Source organism: Eriocheir sinensis, unplaced genomic scaffold (assembly GCF_024679095.1).
Source record: "Eriocheir sinensis breed Jianghai 21 unplaced genomic scaffold, ASM2467909v1 Scaffold915, whole genome shotgun sequence".
Lineage (NCBI taxonomy): Eukaryota > Metazoa > Arthropoda > Malacostraca > Decapoda > Varunidae > Eriocheir > Eriocheir sinensis.
This window is the reverse complement of record NW_026112292.1, coordinates 92,045-106,215: the sequence shown is the minus strand read 5'-3', so window position 1 is coordinate 106,215 and position 14,171 is coordinate 92,045.

Below are 14,171 nucleotides of genomic sequence, written 5' to 3'. Positions count from 1 at the left end.
TCAGGGTCTGCATTATTTTTATTTCCCTCAGTCATTCTATGTATCGGTCATCTGCCCGGAGGGTACCACTTATCAACGGGTTACTGGTCACTATGCCATAGCGGAAGCATGCTATATCCGCTCCACTAACATAACGTACCCGTCCCGGATCCGTTTGGTTTTCACGGCCAATATTTCCCATCGAGTGTTTCCTCTACGGTCTCTCGATGACATTCATTTCTCCAGCATCTCGTATGTGACTAATTCCCTTCATTCATTGTCTTTCGCAAACAAAACAGAGTTTGCGGAAACCCTGGAGGAAACGCTGCCTGATTATTTGCATCTCCCCTAACTGTACCCTGGATTTTTGGTACGAATGTTTCTGATGTTCGTCAGTCTCGTCGTCATGTGCTACCTTATTAGGAGAAACTCTGTCCTGCACGATTATTTGGTTGTGCAGACACGGCGACTGGATGCAGGGAGGCCACTGGCAAGGTAGTTTTTTCCTTTTCTCAGACAAGTCAGGGGACAGAAACCTGGCTGCTCCTATACTTAACATTGTACTATGTTTCACTACTGTATTTTTTTTAGGAGCTAGATCAACGTTTCATTGTCTGTAACTATGCCAGTTGATAGCTTCTTATACATGTGTCCTTATATTTATCTTTTGAGAGGTTTCTTATGTTTCATGTCACACACGTTGTGGTTTCCCTCTCACTATTTATATTATAACTCCACATCTGTTCTTACATAGCCACTGTTTTAATGTAAATGTATCATCGGCAGTCCGCTTGACAAACTCCCGCTATGTATGTTCATGGTAACTAGACTGCTATTTAGATTTTTGTATATCACGAGGTCGCGATCACTGGTAGGTGACCGAGCAGTGTTATAGTAGGATATCAATGTATTATTATTATTTAATATCACCACGAATTAGGCATACAATTGTCAATGGAAAAACCCACGACAGATAGATCACGCCACCTTATAGGAATGTCGTCCGTCAGTGTTTACCGTCTCAGTTTTGTATACTTCGCACTCCGATGGTGCGTGGAGGTCACCTTGACATACGTGATCAATTGTAACAATTATTTTCCAACCTGTAACTCGCCACTCCTTCACGAGAGTCCGACTGACACACAACGACAGTCGCTCTCGCTCCGTCGCTTCTTGTACATAAAGGCTACGAATATAATTCGCCTTAAGGAAGCTGAAGTCTAATAGCCTCTTCCATTTAGCGTAACCCGTTTCTGGGTCGTGATCTGTAGAGTCCGTTGAAAGATAGAGTCCCGACAGCCTAAGATTTGGACGCCATTATTGGCCCTGTTTTCGCCGCGAGAGCGTGTGCTAGTGTTTGAAAAGCGCGGCGAAAACACAGGGCTAATAATGGCGTCTAAATCTTAGGTTGTCGGGACTCTATGAAGGACTCTACAGATCACGACCCAGAAATGGAAGAGGCTATTAATCAACACCCTTTAAACGCCCCCCGACAAGCCCGTTACAATCCATCCTTCATTCATCCGCCTCCCTTCCTTCCTTCCTTCCTTCCTTCCTTCCTTCCTTCCTTCTTTCCTTCCAATTTCCCTTTTCTTTCCTCCATTCTCGGTGATTTGCTTCGGTCATCCTCTCCATCCCCAAGAAGTCATGTCGAGGGTTATTAGGCCGACCCCCAAGCCCTTCACACACACACACACACACACACACACACACACACACACAGTATTTTTTCACATATGTATTCATAGCTTTCCGTAATTCATTTACTTCCAGACTGGCATTGGCCTCTCAACTCCTGTCTCTCACCTCCCTTCTTTCGTCCCTCCCTTCCCTCCCGTCTCTCACTCCCTCGCCCCAAACAACTACTACTACTACTACTATTACTACCACCACCACTACCACCACAAGTACTACCACTACTACTACTACTACTACTACTATTACTGCTTCTACTACTATTATTACTACTACGGACCTCCATCTATTAGAGTTGCGTTGTGAGCGGTATATTTTCTCATATCTTTTCACAAAGCAATTCATTGGCCCCACCCGCCAATGACTGTGGCCGACAACCATCTTTATTTAATATTACAAACTTTACTAAACATTTTATTTTTAAGCTAACAGAGCTTGTGGTTGATACGACTATCAACCACCGTCGCCTCAAAGTCCAGGTCAGCAATGCGGGTGGTTTTGGGTGCAGGTGACCTAGTTCCTCTCAGGCAGACCAAGGCTGACCTCAGGAGGGAGAAGGACAGCCTGCATCTCATCCAGGCGACCACACTGCTTCTTGGCTGTTGTTTCTTATCCGCCAGTGTTTCGGCGAGTCTTGCGTAGAAGCTCTGCGCCCTTGGTCCCATCCCTCCTGCCGTCGTGAATACTACCGGGGTGAAGGAGCCCTGGTCCACATTCTGTATTCTTTCTTCATATGCTCTGTTCTTCTCTTGTTCGTTTCTTCTGTGGGCTGCATCAAGGGTCAGGTCTCTGTGGCAATGGGCCATGGGATCCCGACATTATTACTACTACTACTACTACTACTATTATTGCTACAACTACTACTATTATTACTACTACTACTACTACTACTACTACTACTACTACTACTACTACTATTACTACTACTACTACTACTACTACTATTATTACTACAACTACTACTACTACTAGTACTACTACTACTGTTATTATTACTACTACTACTACTACTACTACTTTTTTTTCTACTACTACTACATAAATGATACCTCCACCCATGTTTATTTTCCCGACACATAATCAAGGAGGGCTCCATAGCTTGGAGGTCATTAGCCCCAACTCTGTTCGCTAATGACTGTGGCATCCAACCATATCACTAATACTACCTGACACTAAATCACCCATCATCTATTACGTCTAGATTCCCCTTTCCTTCCCTACAAAAGTCACTCCCGACCCACCCTAATGTCACTCTCCACCACTGTGGCTTCATAGTCCATATTGAAGATGTTGGTGGCTTTTGGGCTAGAGTGTCTGGTGCCCCTGAAACATAGGATGGCCGACCTGAGCAGGGAGAACGAGAGGCGACACCTCATCCAGGCGACAACGTGACTCCTTGGCTGATGCTTCTTTTCTGAGATCAATTCCGCGAGGCGTGCGTAGAAGCATTGGGCCCTGGGACCCATCCCGCCGGATGTGGTGAAGACAAGGGGGGTGAAGCTGCCCTGATCCACATGTTGGATTCTTTCACCGTATGCCCTTGTCTTCTCCTGCTCGTTCCTGTGGTGGGCGGCTTGCAGGGGCAGCTCACGGTGACAGGCAGCCATCGGGTCGAATATGCGGATGTCCATGAACGCCCGCTGTCCGCGCACCCAGAATCCGCGGGCACTTATATCAACCCGTGCCTCCTGTGAGGTATTGGCCGTCCTGTACCGAAGGTGTTCGCCGTCCAGGGGAAGCAGTGCCGGCTCGGTAGTGACGTCTTGGCATACCTCCCCGAGCATGTTGGCTGTCAGATCCCTGACTTATCGTGTCGAATACAGACGAAGCCTCCTTTTTTACATGTCATGGTGTGGGTGACATCATTTGGTGATCCACATGTACAGAGATCAGGCAGTCCCTCAATCGGCCAGCCATATCTCAGAGCAATGGCGTCGACAAATTCTTGTTTGTTGAGGCTGAAGCCCTTTGCTCTGACTGGTAATGACGTTAGCCAGTTAGAGGCGCCTGCCTCCTGTGCTGTGTGTATTTTTCTACCCATTTCTGTGGACAGGTGGTTTGTAAAACGGTCCAGCTCGTCTTTTTGGGCCTGTTGCCTTTCTTCTGAGATTTTTCTTTTAATATCTCTTATTTCTGTTTGGCCTATCTCGCCCTCTGCCTCCTGAGCGATGATCCTGTTGATGAGTGACCTGGGAAGGCTGATGGAGTTTTGGTTCTCCTTATCAGCCAGCTTCTCAGGGCTGGTGATCCCCATCCCACCCAGTCTTGGGGGAAGTGCTAGCATATCCCTCTCCTCCTCCCCCAAAGCATGAGATTTCACTAGCGCCGGCAAAAATACATTCTTGACGGCATTTTCCAGTGGTCGGAGGAGTGGACTGATGCCGGGGATGGTGCGCATCAGGAACGTCCACCGATGTTGGATGCCGTGGGTGTACGCTGAATAGGCAGCGTGTGGCTCAGTCTTGGCAATGGCAGACAAACCTTCTATTGCCTTCATCCATTCAGCTACTTTGTCTCCCACGTACTCCTTCTTATATACCTCTGTCCCGATCACTGCACCAAAGTGTCGTTGTCCGTCTTTTGTCACAATGACGCCACTTCCTCTAAAAGTTTCTGCGGCATCGTCATAATGTTCAGGTTTGACAATAAGGACAGACTTGGTGGCGTTAGGGATGTATCCTATCTCAGGGCCGGCGGTGTTCACAGTGTCCCACCACCCTTTTAAGTCTGAAATTTTACCAGCACCTGAGAGGTCATCCGTATAAGCCACCTGTTTCACCCGTGTTTCTGCGAACGCGATTTCATTTTGGAGGACTGATAGACCCAGGGCGTACATAGCCATGGCTATTGGATCACCTTGTGTTGTTCCTTCAGATGATTTTAACACTCACTTTTCCACTGTGGCTATTTATGTATAAGTCGGTCGGGTATGTATAGGTATTTTCGACATACATAGCTAAGTTAGGGCACTTGGTTTTAATGTTGTGTATCATAGTCTTTCTATTTAATGTGTTGAAGGCATTTTTGGCGTCAACAAGAAGCACTGCTTCGCACTTCACGTGGTCGAATATCTCCCGCATGGCATGGACTGCTGCTTCTCCTCCTGCCTGCTGCCCCGCACAAACTTGGAGGTTCCCTGCTGCCATTCTCACATCTTCTTTGACGACAGCCATGATGCATTTGCCTACGATGCGCCGCAGGACTTCTCCGACTCCTATAGGCCTGCATCCCGGCCTCTTGTCCAGGGGAATGAGGCGGCATGCCGTCAGGGCGTCCACATAGTGGCAGCTGGAGGAGGCAAGTTTTCTTGCCAGTGCTGCAATGGTGTTGTGCAAGTCACCAGCTGCATTGCCAAAGTTGGCGCTGCTCAGCAAGCTTCGCCATCCCCGTGCATCAAGTCCTGAGGGCCCCGCGCTGCCACGAGTCTGGAGGGCCTTCTTCCACACCATCTCTCCTGTTATCCTTTCGTATATAACTGGATTCGGTGGTTGGTGACGTCCTGCCAGTCTCAGTCCCTTCAGGTCACTCGGTGGAGGATGTTTTTCCTTGAGTTGATTGATCGTGTCCCTGGTGAGTGGAAGCACACCCCGTGTGGAATTTTCTGACAAGGCTCGTGTTGCAGACGCAACATTGCATTGTCGCATTTTGTCTGCAAACTTCCGGGCCCTGTCTTCTGTGGAGGTGTTGTTTTGTTGGGGTCCGGGGAGCCTCTCCTGTATGGCTCTGGCTTCTCCAAGGAGGGCATCTAACTCGTTAGTCTGCCACAAGGCAACTCGCCTTCTTAATGCCTCGATATTTTCGGCTTGTTTGGTTTTTGGGTGTGCTTTTTGGAGGAAGAGATGGGGGAGAGTGAATACAATTTTCAGGGATAGGGGCGCCAGTTGTGTGTTCTGGATGTAGTTATTTAACAGGGTGACAATTTCTTTGATGATAAATGTCGTGGCTCCACATCTGGGTGGTTCAAAAAGATTGCTTGCAGACCACCCAACAACTTCAAGGTATGTGTCATCCACCCACCTCGTTGCTTCCCCCTCCGCTAGCCCCTTCCAAGCAAAGCTTCCCCCGACCTCCGCCGCGCCCTGTCCAGTCGAAGAGGAAGAGTGATGAGGGGGTGGTGATAGTGGTGTTGGTAGTGGCAACATTGGAGGTGCTAATGGAAGGGGTGGTACCCGTTTAGGGGGATATGGAGGTGGCGGTTGTGCAGCAGCTCCCTCCGACACCCCCTCCCCCCGCTCACTCCTTCCCCGGCGGCCCTCATTGTCCCCGCGGTGTCGCGCTTCATCGTTATCCTCCCTGCTCTGATCCCTGCCCAGGGGATTTTGGCACCTGTCGCTCTTCTTACAGTTCGTACAGCGTCTTTTCTCCTTGACACATGCACAATTTATATATCTGTGATCTTCTTTTGTACAAACGCAGCATCTTCTTTTGTTTTGAGGGTCAGGCATTTATAAAATTATAGATATTGATATTAATGACGGCAGGAATATTGGTAGTACAACTACTACTACCACTACTACTATTATTACTACTACTATTACTACTACTATTATTATTACTACTACTACTACTATTACTACTACTACTACTACTACTATTATTATTACTACTACTAATATTGCTACTACTAATATTACTACTACTATTACTACTAATACTACTACTACCACCACTACTACTATTATTACTACTACTACTACTACTACTACTATTATTACTACTACTACTACTACTACTACTACTACTACTACTACTACTACTACTACTACTACTACTACTACTACTATTACTACTACTACTACTACTACTATTACTACTACTATTACTACTACTACTACTACTACTACTACTACTACTACTACTATTACTACTACTACTACTACTACTACTATTACTACTACTATTACTACTACTACTACTACTACTACTACTACTACTACTACTACTTCTACTATTATTTTTACTACTACTACTACTACAATTATTATTTTAACTACTTTTTTTTATTTTTACAACAAAGGAGGCAGCTCGAGGGCACTAAAAAAGAAAACAATAATAAAAAAAAGCCCGCTACTCGCTGCTCCCAAAAAAGAATTAAAAGAGGTGACCGAAAGAAAGATCAATTTCGGGAGGAGAGGTGTCCTGATACCCTCCTCTTGAAAGAGTTCAAGTCGTAGGCAGGAGGAAATACAGATGAAGGAAGGCTGTTCCAGAGTTTACCAGCGTGAGGGATGAAAGAGTGAAGATCCTGGTTAACTCTTGCATAAGGGGTTTGGACAGTGTAGAGATGAGCATGAGTAGAAAGTCGTGTGCAGCGGGGCCGCGGGATGGGGGAGGCATGCAGTTAGCAAGTTCAGAAAAGCAGTCAGCGTGGAAATATCGATAGAAGATAGAAAGAGAAGCAACATCGCGGCGGAATTTAAGATGTAGAAGGCTATCAGTAGGAAGAGGAGACCTGATGAGACGAAGAGCCTTAAACTCCACTCTGTCCAGAAGAGCTGTGTGAGTGGAGCCCCCGCACACGTGAGATGCATACTCCATACGAGGGCGGACAATGCACCTGTATATGGATAGCAACTGCGCGGGGGAGAAGAACTGGCGGAGACGATACAGAACGCCCAACCTCGCGGAAGCTGATTTAGCAAGAGAGGAGATATAAAGTTTCCAGTTGAGATTTTGAGTTAAGGATAGACCGAGGATGTTTAGTGTTGAAAAAGGTGACAGCTGAGTGTCGTCGAAGAATAGGGGATGGGTGTTTGGAAGATTGTGTCGAGTTGATAGGTGGAGAAAGTTTTTGAGGCATTGAAGGACACAAGGTTCCTCCTGCCCAATCGGAAATGATAGCAAGGTCTGAGGTTAAGCGTTCTGCAGCCACCAGTCAGGAGTCGTGTACTTCCTATGTTGATGGTCTTCTATTGAAAGAGGTTGAATAATGCAGAGTGGAGTCGTCGGCGTATGAGTGTACAGGACAGTTTGTTATGGAAAGAAGATCATTGATGAATAACAGGAAGAGAGTGGGCGATAGGACAGAGCCCTGTGGAACGCCACTGTTGATAGGTTTAGGGGAAGAGCAGTGACCGTCTACCACCGCAGAGATAGAACGGCCGGAAAGGAAACCGGATATAAAGGAACAGAGAGAGGGATAGAATCCGAAAGAGGGCAGTTTAGAAAGCAAAGACTGGTGCCAGACTCTATCGAAGGCTTTCGATATGTCTAGCGCAACAGAAAAAGTTTCACCGAAACGGTTAAGAGAGGATGACCAAGAGTCAGTTAAGAGAGCAAGAAGATCGCCAGTAGAACGCCCCTTGCGGAATCCATACTGGCGATCTGATAGAAGGTTAGAAGTGGAAAGGTGCTTTTGAATCTTCCGGTTGAGGATTGATTCAAAAGCTTTAGATAGACAGGAAAGTGAAGCTATAGGGCGGTAGTTTGAGGGATTGGAACGGTCACCCTTCTTAGGCACAGGCTGTACAAAGGCATACTTCCAGCAGGAAGGAAAGATAGATGTTGATAGCCAGAGACGAAAAAGTTTGACCAGGCAGGGTGTAAACACAGAAGCACAGTTTTTAAGGACAATAGGAGGCACTCCATCAGGTCCATAAGCCTTCTGAGAGTTCAGGCCAGAGAGGGCATAGAAAACATCATTTGGAAGAATCTTAATAACAGGCATAAAGGAGTCAGAGGGGGGATGAGTAGGAGGAATATGCCCAGAATCGTCCAGGGTGGAGTTCTTACAGAAAGTTTGAGCGAAGAGTTCAGCCTTAGAGACAGATGAGACGGCGTCAGGGTTAAGGAGAGGAGGGAAAGAGGAAGAAGTGAAATTGGAGGAGATGTTTTTGGCTAGATGCCAGAAGTCACGGGAAGAATTAGAAGAAGCAAGGTGTTGACATTTTCTATTAATAAAAGAAGTTTTGGTAAGTCGGAGAATAGATTTGGCACGATTCTGGGCTAAAATGTAAAGGTCAAAGTTAGTGTGAGTTCGAAGGCTCTGGAACCTTTTGTGAGCTGCCTCTCTATCTTTAATAGCACGAGAACAAGCGTGATCAAACCAAGGCTTTTTAGCATGAGGAGTAGAGAAAGTATGTGGAATGTATGCCTCCATTCCAGAGAAAATCACCTCTGTGATGCGCTGAGCACACACAGAGGGGTCTCCTGGAAGCAGTAATCATTCCACGGGAAATCGGAAAAGTATATCCTCAGGTCGTCCCACCGAGCTGAAGCAAAATGCCAGAAGCATCGCCTCTTCGGCGGGTCCAGAGGATGTACAGGAGCGATAGGACAGGATACAGAAATAAGGTTATGATCGGAGGAGCCCAACGAAGAGAACAGTTTGACAGAGTAAGCAGAAGGATTAGAGGTAAGGAAGAGGTCTAGAATGTTGGGCCTGTCTCCAGGACGGTCGGGAATACGAGGAGGGTGCCGAACCAACTACTACTACTATTATTTTTACTACTACTACTACTACTACTATTATTATTTTTACTACTTTTTTTTTTCTACTACTGCATAAATGATACCTCTACCCATGTTTATTTTCCCGACACATAATCATGGAGGGCTCCAAAGCTTGGAGGTCGTTTATTATTTTTACTACTATTACTACTACTACTACTACTACTATTTTTACTACTACTACTACTACTACTACTACTACTACTACTACTACTACTATTATTTATACTATTACTACTACTACAATTATTTTTACTACTACTACTACTACTACTACTACTACTATTATTACTACTACTACTGCTACTACTACTACTACAACAAATAATATTACCACTACATCTACTACCACTATTTCTACTCCTATAACTACTACTATTACTGCTACTTTTACGACAACTACTACTACTGCTACTACTACTACTATCACTATTATTATAAAAAAAAACTATTACTGTTACTACTACTACTACTACTACTACTACTACTACTACTAATAATAATAATAATAATAATAATAATAATAATAATGGTGATAATGACAATAATATTAAAAACACTACTACTACTACTACTACTACTACTACTACTACTACTACTACTAATAATAATAATAATAATAATAATAATAAGTCTTACTACCACTACCACTACTGCTGCTACTACTATTACTACAACTACTACTTCTACTACTATCATAGCGACTGTTCATACTACTATTATTATTAATACCCAGTCCTGAATGTTATTATTATTACCATCATTATCATTACTAGTATCACCATAATTATTATTATTGCTATTATTATTATTATTATTATTATTATTATTATTATTATTATTATTATTATTATTGTTCTTCGTATTATTATTATTATTATATGGATTATTATTATCATTGCAAGAATAACACCAATAATACCTGGAAGGATAATATTAATACACCATATTTTGCCTACATTTTCTTGGGTTCCAACTTTTTTTTTTTCGCCCCTGAGGCTTCACCCACCTTCCCCACTTCTTTCTCATCCTGCCTCTTCCTGCTTTCCCTTCCCTCCTGATCCGATTTCAGGAAAATTATCGGATCTTAATACCTTACAGGAACTTAAAGACGTTTTATTTATCTGGATACTGATTTGCTTAATTATTCATAATAGTAATTCATATCTTCATCATCGTCATCATCACCATCAGCATCAGCATCTATTTCTTTTATTTTCTTAAATAATAGTCTTATTATTATTATTATTATTATTATATTATTTTTATTATTATTATTAATAATATTATTGTTATTGTTAATATTATTATTATTATTATTATTATTATTATTATTCATTATTATCCTTATACACTGCCCAACAACAAATTTATCGTCTATTTTTTTTTAGCTAATTTATGACAATTTTGATGTGCTGAATCCAAAGATCACATTGATTTTGCTCTATCTGGTCAACTTTTTTTTTTCTATCGCCACATTGTTTTTTACGTTTTTTTTTAGTTTTTACACGTACGGGTATTTTCTATTTTTATGAGACAAAATTCTTTATTTCTTTAAATAAACGAATTCTGAAGAGTTTACATGCGCCAATTTTTGACTAACTGGTATTTTTCTTTTGCAGGTGAATGAAATGGACTCGGCCAGAAGATCTTGCAAAAATAAGCCCGATGCTATATCTGCGGCGAATACACCGTTGTTCCTAAAAGGAAGCTAGTCACAAGTTTCATAAAGCGTGCTTACCATGCTTATTTTGGTAAGAAACTTGGTGACAAGGATAAAGCTTAAAGCTTGGGCGCCACACATGGTATGCAAGACATGCACCGAGTTTCTGCGTCGTTGGACCAAGGGCTAGAAGAGTTGTGGTTTGGAGGAAGCCGAAAAACCGTGGCACTGACTGCTACTTCTGCGTTATTGATTTGACTGGGATCAACAGAAAGAACCGGAGCAGCCTCAAGTATCCTAATCTTGAATCATCACGTCGTATTGTAGCTCCTTGTGATGAAATTCCAGTACCTGTCTTTGGGGAACTTCCTGACATGAGTATGATTAGTGACGAAGATTCCTCCAGTGTTGAAGAAAATGAAGAAGTAGTGCTTGACGATGATGCTTCACATTCATATTCCCAAAAGGAGCTAAATAATCTAGTTCGCGATCTCGGCTTGCCAGAGTCCTCTGCCGAACCGTTGGCATCCAGAATGAAGGAGATAAAATTATTCTCTGACAGTGCTCACATCACCTTTTACCACAACAGACATCAAGAGTACCTCCGTATTTTTTCTGAAGAGAAAGACTTGGTGTAATGTACATATATTGCGCAGCTTCTGCACAAGTTTGGAGTGCCACAGTACCAACCCGAAGATTGGAGACTGTTCATTGACAGCAGCAAGCGATCGCTGAAAAGTGTCTGCACAACGGCAACCAGTTTCCCTCTGTACCTCTCGCTCACTCGACAACACTGAAGGAGAAGTATGAAGCGGTGAAATACGTGCTGGAGAAAATTCGTTATGATCGGCATGAATGGTTGGTTTGTGTTGATCTGAAGAGGTGAACTTTTTGTTGGGACAACAGTCCGGGTTCACCAAGTACCCGTGCTTTCTGTGCATGTGGGATAGTAGTGACAAAGCTTAGCATTACACGAAGGAGGACTGGCCTGTACGGGAGGAATTGGCGCCTTGCAGAGTAAGGAACGTCACAAACAACCCCCTGGTGGACAGACAGGATACTCTTCCCACCGCTGCACATCAAGCTCACTTGATCAAATGGTTCACCAAAGCTCTGGACAAGGATGGTGGCTACTTCACTTACTTGTGCCACGCTTTCCCAGGATTGACCATGGAGAAGTTGAAAGCTGGCATCTTTAACGGGCCTCAACTCCGTCAGCTCATCAGAGATCCAGAGTTTAAAGACTCATTGAACGAAGTGGAACTGGAAGTGTGGAAGGCTTTTGTTCTTGTAGTGAAGAACTTTATTGGCAACAAGAAGTCCAAGAACTACACAGAACTTGTCACGAATATGCTGACTGCTTTCAGAAACCTCGGATACACCATGAGCATCAAAATACATTACTTATTCTCATGTATCGATCGGTTTCCTGAGAATCTGGGATCAATGAACGACGAGCAGGGGGAGAGATTCCATCAGGACATGAGAGATGGAGACCAGGTATCAAAGGAGTTTGAGAGGATGTTTGACCTGACAGCCTGTGAGCAGGTGCACCACAAGTACAAGGCTGAAGGAGCCTCCCCACACATCCAGTCAGTCTGCTGATAGTTGTATAATTTGTGTGTGACTGTCATGGTTGCTGCTTTGTGAATTTATGAAGGTCATGAGGAAAATAAATTTATAAAGCTGGTTGAAAGTTGTCTTCAACTCCAAGTCCCTGTTTCTTTCTTTGTGTTCTCTAAGAATGTCAAACCTTATCAATTGAAGGTCATGAAAATTTTAATATACTCTTGTGCTTTTCAGACAGCTTTTTTTTAATGTAACCCAGTCACAAGCACATCAAACAATCAGCCATATATTTAGTAATATGCTCTAATAACTCACTGTCACCCCATGGTGGGCTTAGTCACCATACTGTTACAGGCAATTAACTGAAAGAAAAGGAGAACTTGCAGAAATTGGCACAAAAAGCTGAGAAATGTGAATTAATAGGGCTAAAAAGCTGCACCTGAAAGCTTTCTTTCTTAAATAAAACAAAATAACTGTTCCCACCGGCTTATTTATTGAATATCATGGACACTTAGAATTTTTTTAAATATTCTGGAATCATCAGGTTCATCAGGTATTTTTTTGTTCCAGTACTTCGTAAACATGTTGGATTGCTTAGAGTACTTGAATAGTCTTAATTTCAGCTCGACTCGTTTCTTTCAGGTTTGAGGCACTATGACCCTTCCAGGCGTCTCAACCCTCCAATGAAGCATGGTCCCCATCAGGTGTCCCAACAAGCCTCCTGTACTTCCCAAGATGGAGACACATCTTGCCTACACTGATGAGGCAGGCCAGCTGTCAGACATCAGCAGCTGTTAGCTGGGATATAAAGGAAGATGTTCATCAACTATAAAAATAACTTTTCACTGCTTCTCAACACACTAAAAGTCAGGTGTTTTGATTTTATCAAATTGGATATGGTATAGTACTATAGTTAATTGACGCTAAACTTTAGTTATGCAGCAATTGCATAATTTTTTTTGAAACTGCTGTTTTTTTTTCTTATTGCCTATAGCGCTGGTAGGCTTTCTTGGTGGGGCCTGATGGTCGGCCCCAGCCCGTTATAGCGCAGGCAAGTGTTTATGGAGTTGCCGTCTTGCTTGGTTCGTGCTAAACCCTGGAGCTCATCTTTGAACCTCTTCTCAGAGAGAGAATATTGAGTCCAGTTTGATAGGTGGTCTTCAGGACAACATGTGGGTAGTCTTGGCCAATCAGCGGTGCCTGAAAAATCTCAGGTTGCGGCCACAGGTGGAACGCAAACCCACGTCGTCCTGGACGCGGTGTCAGCACTCTAACCACTCAGCCATCTTGTACCATAAATCTTGAGTATTTAATTAATTAATATACTTTGTTCAGGGACAATTAAATTTATTTTTAAACCAGATGCTAACTTCTTTTCCAGAGACATTAAAGTATATATGGCTTAAAAGCTAAGTTGTATAAGTTATATATAATTAAATATTTTTTTGCTGCATATTTATGACTTGTCAAAGTACTAATTAAATTTACATTGATACAAAAGTTGTTAGTTTATAAAACGACTTGTTCAATGATGATTTAGTAGTTTGGATACTTTGTTGTGTTGGCCCCCTTGCCGCTGGTACCAGAAACGTAAACAGTTAACTACTTCTTAGCTTCACAGACTCCAGGGGGCTGAGGACTGCTGGTTCCCGGTTCCAGATAAGTGAGCCTCGCTGATGATCATGGTATAGCAGCGATGGCGGTGTGGCAAAAGTGATAGATCACATCCCTGCCAGTATTAGTTGGAGGATCCTTCAGAATTATAAGGTATTATGAAGTGCTGAGTTCTTACTGACCAACTGCAGAGTTGTTGCAA